Source organism: Pelophylax lessonae (genome assembly GCF_965119305.1).
Source record: "Pelophylax lessonae genome assembly, chromosome: 10".
NCBI lineage: Eukaryota > Metazoa > Chordata > Amphibia > Anura > Ranidae > Pelophylax > Pelophylax lessonae.
This window is the reverse complement of record NC_138777.1, coordinates 28,023,460-28,035,058: the sequence shown is the minus strand read 5'-3', so window position 1 is coordinate 28,035,058 and position 11,599 is coordinate 28,023,460.

Below are 11,599 nucleotides of genomic sequence, written 5' to 3'. Positions count from 1 at the left end.
ACTGGTATTCCCCCTCTATCAGCTGCACTGCTTCTACTACCTGCCTGGACGGAAACAACTTAAGTACTTAATGTACTTCAGCCCTTGTTGCTAATTAAAGTGCAGCTGACATCCACACCCAGCCGGCTGTGGGCGTAAGATTTAACACCAGATGAATTTCAAAATTAAAGCCCTGTTAAAATATTTATGTAGATCTGGCTGGAAAAGTCTGGCATGGGATAAATCAGGCAGGGCCGTGGCATTTCACAGACACATGGTCCCATCGTTTTCTCCTTGCGCATTTAGTACTTACAACGCATTAATGGCGGTACGGCTCCCAGGACAGTCTCAGCAGACTAGATTTGATCAGCAGGTGGTAGGGATTTTGCATCCATATTTCAAAGCTAGTTCTATCTCATTACTGCTCTCTGATTTCTCCGTGATTTATATCTCTATAAAATTCCAGCAAGCGCAATGGGGAATGGGATTGCAAAAAGGCAAATTCTGCATAATTCGAACATTTATCATTTTCTTTTCTTCTATTGCTCTTCTATTTCTTCTCTGACTCCTTTCCTCAAGAGGCCTGAATGGAGACTACTGAACTGCAGTCTTTTTTTTTGTCTTTATTTTTTCTTAGTGATATGGAGAGTATTTAATGAATTTAGCATTTCAAAGAATATAAACTAAGGAAATACTTGCAAGAAAGTGAACTGTTGGATTATGTAGCAAGATCACAAAAGGGGGTATTTAACCACTTCTAGACCGGAAGATTTTCCCCCTTAATGACCAGGCCATTTTTTGTGATTCGGCACTGCGTTATTTTAACGGACAATTGCGCAGTCGTGCAACACTGTACCTAAATAAAATTGATGTCCTTTGTTTCCCACAAACAGAGCTTTCTTTTGGTGGTATTTGATCACCTGTGCGATTTTTTATTTTGGCGCTATAAACAAAAATAGAGCGACAATTCTGGAAAAAAAAAAATATATATATTTTTCACATTCTGTTATATACAGTAACATTCCCAAAAAAAAAAAAAACATTTAAAAATCTAAATTTTTGAACATTTTAGGCCAATTTGTTGTCTGCTACATATTTTTGGTAAAAAAAAATCACAATAAGCGTATTTTGATTGGTTTGCGCAAAAGTTATCGCGTCTACTAACTACGGGAAAGATTTATGTCATTTTTATTGTTTTTTTTTTTTTTTTTACTAGTGATGGCAGCGATCTGCGATTTTTTGCAGGACTGCGACATTGCGGCGGACAGATCGGACCCCTAACTGACATTTTTGACACTTTTGGGGAGACCAGTGACATTACTACAGTAATCAGTGCTAAAAATATGCACTGTTACTGTAATAATGACACTGGCAGGGAAGGGGTTAACACAGTGGGTGATCAAAGGGTTAAGTGTGAGCCTAGGAGGTGTTTTCTAACTGTATGGGGAGGGACTTGTGGAATCAACACAGAGACCTGTGATCATAAATAGGAGGAACACAGGCGCTGTGTGTTCATTTCAGAGAGAACAGTGCTAAAAATATGTACTGTTACTGTAATAATGACACTGGCAGGGAAGGGGTTAACACAGTGGGTGATCAAGGGGTTAAATGTGTACCTAGGGGAGTGATTCTAACTGTATGGGGGGGCGGGGCTTATGTAATGACCATAGAGACCTGTGATCCTATATAGAAGAATCACAGGCGCCATGTGATCATTCCAGTAAGAAGAACGGTCAGCTGTGTTTACAACAGCTGACCGTCCTTCTCTCTCAACAGGGAGCGATCGTGGGTGTCAGGCGGCAACTGGAGCCACCTGCCCCATGCATCGGAAGTCCCCGCTGCCGAGTGGGGATGGGAGCGCGCCAGCGGCGGCGTATGCTCGCCTCTTAGCTGCAGGCGCGCGACCGACATGCGGTTCGCGCAGGAGGGGCTGCGGTCGTTAAGTATTTAAAAGACTCTTGGACGTGCATCTCACAGATCACAACATTTAGGTTTATGGGGAATGATCACGTCACTGACACACAAACCTGCACAGGTTGAACTGGATGGACTGTTGTCTTTATTCAACCTCAACTACTATGTAACTACTGTATGTATGTAACTATTTATTTTAATTAATTTTTGTTTCTAATTTTTATGTTGTAATATACTTGGGAGGATACCTTAAGTTGTTTACATAAATGAATAAGTTTATACCTAGGTTGGTTATTTTATATTTATAATTTAATTTTTCCAACATATGCAATTCTGGACTCCTATGGAGTTTTTCTCAGAATGTATTTTGCTATCCAGTCACTAGATGGCGCTAGCAACTGACCTTCTAATGTGCTTGATATACTCTATTAAGTCACTCGGTTGAGACCTCCCTTTTGGTAAATTATTTGTCCAATCACAAGGATCCTTTTGGGTTTCTCTGTGTATATATATATATATAGGCGTAGTATTTGCATGTGTGTACCTCAGATGATGTTGCTGATGACGAAACGCGTTGGGTCTAGCTACGCACACACTCTACCATGCATGCGTGGTCTATGTTGGCCATCTTAGTTACTGGGCGGAAGGTTGTTATTACTAGGTGCTTCTCCTAAGGCTTTTATATGTGAGTGTTACTCTTTTTTGCACTTTATTAAAATTTTAAATGAGATTACGCTATGTGGGCTGTTTTATTTTCCTGAAACTCTGGTCATCTGAGCATTCTTTGGCGTAACTTTCATGAATGAGGGACGCGGATGCTGCTATATTGTGTTTGGTGCCGTTCATCTGATTGGGGGAACATCTTCCCGGTGATTTGGATTCAGCTCCCAATTGTAAACAAAGGGAATGTGACCTGCCTTATTAGGGGGTCCATGCATTAGGGTAAGCGTGGTGTGAAATCAGAGGCTGGTGACATCTTTGCAACCTTTTCATCATTATTCACGGATAGAGGGATCTCCTATCTTTCACAGTGTTTGATGGGACTATTTACATGGACTTTATTTTATGCAAATATATATATATATATATATATATATATATATATACATATATATATATATGCAATCTGTCTGATCACCGGCAGAACATACCCTTATGGAGGGTATGCAAAAGTCACAGGTCTTTGTGAATTTTTCTGGGTCCAAACTGTACACAGTGCTGCATAGTATGCTGTTTTTCGAGCCGTGTAAGAACAAACCTGCTGTTTATGTTCAGTTTTAACAATCCATTGGAGCCCAGTAAACTCAGTGAGAGTTATTTATCAACAGCCCCAAGCACTTTGATTAATTCATGTTTAATCTTTCGATTGTCCTTCAAATGTCAGAAAGATTTTCTTCCTTTTTAACTTCCAGATTGTGATAGTTCTGAAGGGGAAATTGATGTCGATAAAAGCATTTACGTAACTGCAAGTCAAGGGAAGCTCGCCAACGGGAACATAGACCGCAATAAAAGCATTATATATATATATATATATATATATATATATATTTTTTTTTTTTCTTTTTTTTACTAAAGTGATAGCTGTCTGTATTTCCATTAGATAGATTTTCTTATATTCTCTTGGGGGGGGGGGGGGGCCTTTGCTGCGACAGAAAGAGAAGGAAATATCCCTTCTGTGGGGATGTGAATTCGTTCAAACCCTCCAACACCCTTTCCAAAACATTAAAAAAGAAAAAAATGCTTTCGTTAAAGTTGGGCTTTACATATTTGGTGCCCAGGCATGGAATTCAATGTTTTTTTTCAGAATAATGACTGTGTTGATGGTACAATTGAAGATAAGATATCAAAAGGGAGGAATGGTTGGCGCTGCCTTAAAAAGAACTATGGGTGTGTATGGGCAAAATACAATGACATAAAAGCCTTAAATATGTGGTAAACAAATGTAAAGTGCTGGTGATACAAGCTATTTGCCTATAAAAATTCCTATGCAGGGGTCTCCAAACTTTCTAAACAGGGGGCCAGTTTGCTGTCCTTCGGACTGTAGGGGGCCGGACGTTGCCCATTGGGAATTATAAAGATCCCAACATCAGTGGGAATAAACAATGCCCCTTCTTTAGTGTCAGTGGGAGGAATTGTGCCCAATCCTTGGTGTTATTGAGATGAATTGTGCCCCATCCTTAGTGTCAGTAGGAGGAATTGTGCCCCATCCTTGGTGTCAGTGGGAGGAATTGTGCCCCATCCTTGGTGTTATTGAGAGGAATTGTGCCCCATCCTTGGTGTCATTGGGAGGAAAAGTTCCTTCCCCATCATGGATGTCATTGGGCCCATTTGTTGGTGTCATTGGGATGAATTGTGCCCCAATGTTGGTGTCATTGGGCCCAATTATGCCCCACTGTTGGTATTAATGAATGAAAAAGTGCCCCAAGGGCCAGATAAAAGCAAGCAAAGGGTCACATCTGGCCCCCGGGCCGTAGTTTGCAGACCACTGCTATAGTGTATAAATTTAAGTGCACAAATTGCATAATTGCATGTGATCTAAAAGAAATCAATAAACAACGATTAAATGAATCTAAGTCACAACATAGTGTAATATAAAGTACTCTAAGTGCAAAAAAATGTGCTAAAATTCAAGGTGCATGCAGTAAACCAAAAATACATTAATCAATAAAAAGTGACTGGTGCAACAGGTTGGTGCAAAACAATTACAAGTTATGATATAAAGACCGTGGCAAATAGCAGATCCACAATGCGTTGATGTAAAGATCAATACAGCAATTCATGAGTCCATAAAAAGTGACAAAGTGCAGAAACCAGTGTCAGAAATGTTTACCTTGCAGGATGAGCTAAAAACAACCTAGAAAGACAGATAAATTTAGGTCCTCAGTCACTAATAAAACATTTCAAATTAAGGAATTAATCACCTGCAACAGTACACATGTAACATATGTGACTGAATGTCCTTGCTGGTTCCAATATGTGGGGAGAACTACTAGACCCCTCTTTGTTAGGATTAGAGAACACATTATTAACATCAGAAAAGTATTCCTGTAACACAGTCTATCCAGACATTTCTCAGAGGTACATAATAGAGACCCAAGGGGAATGACTTTTTATGGGATGCACTTAAATAAGGGACACTGGTGAGGGGACAACAAGAAAATTAGAGTGTCCCAAAATGAAACCAAGTGGATTTACCAACTGGTGTCCCTACAGCCTAGGGGCCTTAATATAGACATGGATTTGAATTGTTTTATCTCCAATTTCTAACCTGTGTCACTTACCTATCCATATTATTGGTATCATTTTTGGAACCTAACCCATACGTACCATGTAGTTTTGGAACATGGTACATGTGATCCTTGGGCTCTAACAAGCAAATATACATTTCTAATTAGCCCCTTTTTTTTTTTCTTTTTAGATATTCTTATGCCCTTTATTCTTTAGGTTTGGAGAATTTATCATCAATATTTATCAATATGATAGGACAAATGAATATTGCTCCTGTACAGTGTGTGCATGTGGTTACTATATGCACATGTATATAAGTTACAGGAGAGACCATGTGTGCCCCATTTATATGGATTTAAATATATAGGATTTTTTTTGGTTTCCTGTGTATGTGCTTATGGGTAAAAAACGCAGATCGCCGCCATTACTAGTAAAAACAATAAAAATTACATAAATCTTTCCCGCAGTTAGTAGACGTGATAACGTTTGCGCAAACCAATCAAAATGCGCTTATTGCTATTTTTTTTACCAAAAATATGTAGCAGAAAACAAATTGGCTTAAATGTTAAAAAATTTTGATTTTAAATTTTTTTTTTTTTGGGGGGGGGGGGGATGTTATATAGCAGAATGTGAAAAAATATATATATATATATATATATATATATATATATATATTCTGAATTGTCGCTCTTTTTTTGTTTATAGCGCAAAAAATAAAAATCGCACAGGTGATCAAATACCACCAAAAGAAAGCTCTATTTGTGGGAAAAAAAGGACATTTTTTTTGGGTACAGCGTCGCACAACCGCGCAATTGTCAGTTAAATTAACGCAGTGTCGAATCGCAAAATATGGCCTGGACAGTAAGGGGGAAAATCTGCCGGTCCAGAAGTGGTTAATTAGCATATAGATGGGGAAGGTGGGTCATTTAAGGTAAAATATAAATTTTAGCTTTAAAAAAATAACAGATATTCTTTAGTACTGAACACAATAAATTAAGGTAACATACAAAAAAATATACATTTTCTTTGAAACAGTATTAAACCCAAAATCAAACATGTTTTATATTGCAGATGACCAATTCTTAGATGTTATGGCTGCATTCATTTTCTTTATTAGGCTTTCTTTCTTCTACTTCCATGTAGTGATTCTGCCAGTAAGTCTGTTGTTTTTCACAAGCTCAAGCTCTCCAGATTGCATGGATGAGAAAAACCTCCTAACACTGGCTGGGGTGATTAAAATGATCAGCTTTTATTTATTCATGCAAAACCTTATTCCCAAAAGTGTGAGATAATTTTTTTTGGGCTTCAATGTGTTAGTGTATCTAAATTTACCAATACATTTAACACTTCACTCCCCCCAGACTAACAATGCTGCTGTCCGTTGTGCTTCATGTGCTCATTCCTCCAGAGTTGTGTCTCACTAATACAGGAGGTGAGTTACTGGCCAGATCCCCAGAAGGAAAAGACAAAAAAAAGTGAATGCAGCCAACACATCTAATGACTGCTAACGTGCAATATATTACATTTTTGGGTTGTAGGTTTAATACCGCCACCAATGTATTCTTGTACAGTACTAGCAGGAGGAGTGGACTTCCATGCCTGTGTTCAGTCAGAATACCGTTACCTATCAGATTCTGCTACCGGAAGTGACCAGAACAACTTACTGCGCATGCGCTGTTCTAACATTGCCACTATACGTTCCAATAGGTTTCCTAATTTGACAGAACAGGAAGCAGAGGCGGACATCTTCTGACACCCTTGCATGTCTTGAATTTTACATTTATTTTAGCAGTAAACTCACCTTATATGGTAAAATAGACTATTTCACCACCGTCGCCACCTTCTACCTGCGGGTTTCTCACTATGGTACCCCAGGACGATGTCATATGTGACGAAATGCGCTTGGTCGCGACTTGCTGACGTCACCTGAGTGATCCCGGAAGGACAGTCAGATCTGCAAGCTGGCCAGCTTTATTCTACTTTTAGCGAGTTTCCTCATACACAGTGTAAGTGCAATTTTAATTTCTTAACCACCACCGGAAGATTTTGCTGCTCAATGACCAGGCCACTTTTTTCAACTTGGCACTGCGTGACTTTAACTGACAATTGCGCAGTCATGCAATGCTGTACCCAAAGAAAATTTACGTCCTTTTTTTTTCCACAAACAGAACTTTCTTTTGGTGGTATTTGATCACCTCTGCGCTTTTAATTTTTTGCGATATTAATAAAAAAAGAGTGAAAAATGTGCGAAAAATAGACATTTTCTACTTTGACTGTTAAAAAATATCCAATATATTAAATTTTTGTCATATATTTCGGCCAAAATGTATTTAGCTACATGTCTTTGACAAAAAAATTCTCAATGAGCATATTTTTTTCCACTTTAAGACTGAAAGATTTTACCCCCTTCCTGACCAGGCCATATTTTGCGATTCAGCACTGCATTATTTTAACAGACAATTGCGCAGTTGTGCGACACTGTACCCAAATTTACGTCCTTTTTTCCCCACAAATAGAGCTTTGCGATTTTTAATTTTTGCGCTACAAACAAAAAAAGAGCGACAATTTTGAAAAATAATTTTGAAAAAAAAAATAACATTCCCAAAAAAAAAAAAAAAATGATAAAATCAAAATTCAGGACTTGCGTGGGTGTAAGAAGATGTCCATCTCTGCTTCCTGTTCTTTGACATTAGAAAACCTTATAAATCAAAATATAATTCTGCGCTAAGTAAAAAATATGTGAGAAAATGAACAGTGACACAAAGAAGCTGCATACACAGACCTATAGAAAAAAGTCCAAATAATAAATACTAAATATGTGTAGCGCTACTAAATGATTTGCAGGTGATACAAACTCCACACAATAATGTAACAGAAAAAAACGAGTGTTAGGCCCCTTTCACACATATGGTCCGTTCAGTTCATCAGTATCAGTTTTCCATCTGTTTTTTATCCATTTCTCATCAGTTTTTCATCCGTTTTTCGTCCGTTTTCATCCATATCTCATAAATTTTTCATCCGTCTTTCATCCATTTTTCATCCATTTTTTTTTTTTTTACATCCACTACCAATGCAAAAACGGATGAAAAAGCGGACCGTTTGTCCATTTACATCCGTTTTTTCATCCGATCCGTTTTTCTGACGGATGAAAAATAGGGCATTCATCCGTTCCAAAAAACGGACATTGACGGAAGCGGATGAAAACGGATTTTTAACGAATGATCATCTGTTGTCATCCGTTTTTACATAGAGATGCATTGATGTCCGTTTTTCATCCGTCAACGGATGGATGAAAAACGGACAAACGGACCGTATGTGTGAAAGGGGCCTAATGCCCCTTTCACACATACGGTCCGTTCAATTCATCAGTATCAGTTTTCCATCCATTTTTCATCCGTTTTTCATCCATTTTCATCTGTTTTTCATCGTTTTTTCATCTGTTTTTTTTTTTTTTACATCCATTACCAATGCAAAAACGGATGAAAATCTGACTGTTTTTCCGTTTACATCTGTTTTTTGCCCGATCCGTTTCTTTGACGGATGAAAAATAGGGCATTCATCCGTTCCAAAAAACGGAGATTGACGGAAGCGGATGAAAATGGATGTTAACGGATGATCATCCGTTGTCATCTGTTTTTACATAGAGATGCATTGATGTCTGTTTTTTATCCGTCAACGGATGAATGAAAAACGGACAAACGGACCATATGTGTGAAAAGGGCCTAAGGCCCCTTTCACACATACGGTCCGCTCAATTCATCAGTATCAGTTTTCAATCCGGTTTTTATCCATTTTTCATCCGTTTTCCATCCATTTTTTATCCATTTTCATCAGTTTTTCATCCGTTTTCATCCATTTTTCATCCGTTTTTCATCCATTATTCATCCGTTTTTTTTTTTACATCCAATACCAATGCAAAAACGGATGAAAAACGGACCGTTTATCAGTTTACATCCGTTTTTCGTCCGATCCATTTTTTTGACGGATGAAAAATAGGGCATTCATCCGTTCCAAAAAATGGACATTGACGGAAGCGGATGGAAACGGATGTAAACGGATGATCATCGGTTGTCATCCGTTTTTACATAGAGATGCATTGATGTCCGTTTTTCATCCGTCAACAGATGGATGAAGAACGGACAAACGGACCGTATGTGTGAAAGGGGCCTAAAGGGGACTACAGGTCCCAGCACAAATGAATTCAGTCCCAATAAAAGAAAGTCCTCCAGTAAAGGAAACAAAAGTGCCCAAAATGAGTTGTGCAACACGCTTGAAAGGAGCCACAAGTCCCAGCAGATGCAGAGCGTTTACGCCAAAACTGTGCTAACCTTGGAGGCTTTATGCCACAGGCCTCAGATTTAAAATCCAGATTTCTGGATAAAGGCTACAATCATGACAGCCTAGATAAGGCCATTGGAGAGGTGGCTAAAATTGATAGATCAACATTACTGGTACTCAGTTCACGGAAGAGTAAAAATTCTTACTCTTTCAAAAACTCTTTTTTCACCTCCTTTTCAAGCATCTTTCTTACAAAAAACATCATTCGAAAACATTGGTCGGTAATTAAAAACGACTGTGTTTTAGGTCCAGTATTAGTCCCGGTTCACACTGAGGCGACCTGTGAGGCGACCTGGTCGCCTTACAGGTCGCCGTAGGTCGCCTCCCATAGGGAAGATGTGGACCCGTTCTAATAGGAGCGACACAAGTCGCTCCGACTTAGAAAAAGGGTCCGGAGCTTCTTTGGGGCGACCAGGAGGCGACCGCCATAGACTTCAATGTTATGAAGTCCGTGGCGGCCGCTCCGAGGTCGCGGCATGCTGCTCGCACCGCGACCCCGGAGGTCGCGGTGCGAAGTAGCGTCGCCCCTATGTGAACGGGGCCTTACCAAGCCAACCCAGTGTCATTTTTAGAGGTGTTGCGTCTCTTAGACATAAAATAGCACGAAATGTAATTGATGGACCCTCCAGACCCATCTTTTTTCCTGAATTAAAGGGCTTTTTCCCTTGTCGCAAGTGTAATATTTGTGCCCTAAATTCTTTTAAGGGCAGGAAGATTGAGAAATTTCAGTCCTTTTGTTTTTTTCTGTTACATTATTGTGTGGAGTTTGTATCACCTGCATATCATTTATTAGCGCTACACGTATTTAGTATACATTAGAAAACCTATTGGAATGCATAGCGGCCATGTCGGAAGGCATGGCGCATGCGCAGTAAGTTCTAGTCCGTACGTCACTTCCGGTAGCAGAATCTGATAGGTAGCGGTATTCTGACAGAGCACCGGCATACCCATGATGAGTTTGTGTCAAAGAACCCACGCTAGGAAAATGAAAGGTGCGCTTCAGTTGATTGGCTGAATACAGCTTAGTCTTTGTGTATGGCACCTCTGTACACAGAAACACATTGAAGGAAGTGAACTGCTTTCACAGGGAGATTATAGATTAGCAATTTAACTCTTCGAGAGAATAATATTTCAAACTCATCGAATGCATTGACAGAACATCACTCTTTGCTGGAGACCTTTGACCTTCGCTATGTGAAAATACTCCATCTCATTCTTGACAAGAGACTTGTGCTTCAGGGCCTGAAGTCACTCCAGAAAGCATTCACCCCCGAAACACCTTTATGTATAATCTTTACAATCAATTTTTTGTGTGTTATTTTTTTTTTTGTTTTCCGTGCTCACAATTATCCTCAAGCCAAGTTGGCGTATTATCGAAAACCATGCAAGTTCAATCCAATCAGCACAGATCCAAAGGCCATGAAGGTACTTATTAATTATTAGCAAAGTAGCTTTGGACATTTTTTTCATAGGAAAATCTATGAACGTATTGGATGGATTATGAGAGCAGGTATGTGTGATTTACATTTCCAGCATCTGTATGATAGATATTTTTCAATAAAGTTGATTTAAAACCATCTTGGCTTATTATAGTTTCCTTTAACCACTTCTGGACGGGAAGATTTTGCCCCCTTAAAGTGGAGTTCCACCCTTCCTCCCCCCCTCCAGTGCCACATTTGGCATCTTTCAGGGGGGAGGGGGAAACGGGTACCTGTTTTTGACAGGTACCCTTCCCCACTTCTGGGAACGGCGCCGCAGGGCCGTCCCTCTGAAGTTTGGCCCCATCCTCCTTCCCCCGCCGCCAGGCCAATCCAAATGCACAGCACGCTTTGCGCATGTGCAGTAGGGACCCGCCTGGGAAGCCGCAAGGCTTCACTGCTGGGTTTTCTTACTGGCAATGGCGGCACCCGACAGCCAATGGAAACATCGGCTGCGATGCCAACATCGCTGGGCTCCAGGACAGGTAAGAGTCCTAATATTAAAAGTTAGCAGCTACAGTATGTGTAGCTGCTGACTTTTAATTTTTGGAGGGGGTGGAGGGGGAGGTGGAACTCCGCTTTAATGACCAGGCCATTTTTTGCGATTCAGCACTGCGTTACTTAAATAGACAATTGCACGGCCGTGCGACACTGTACCCTAA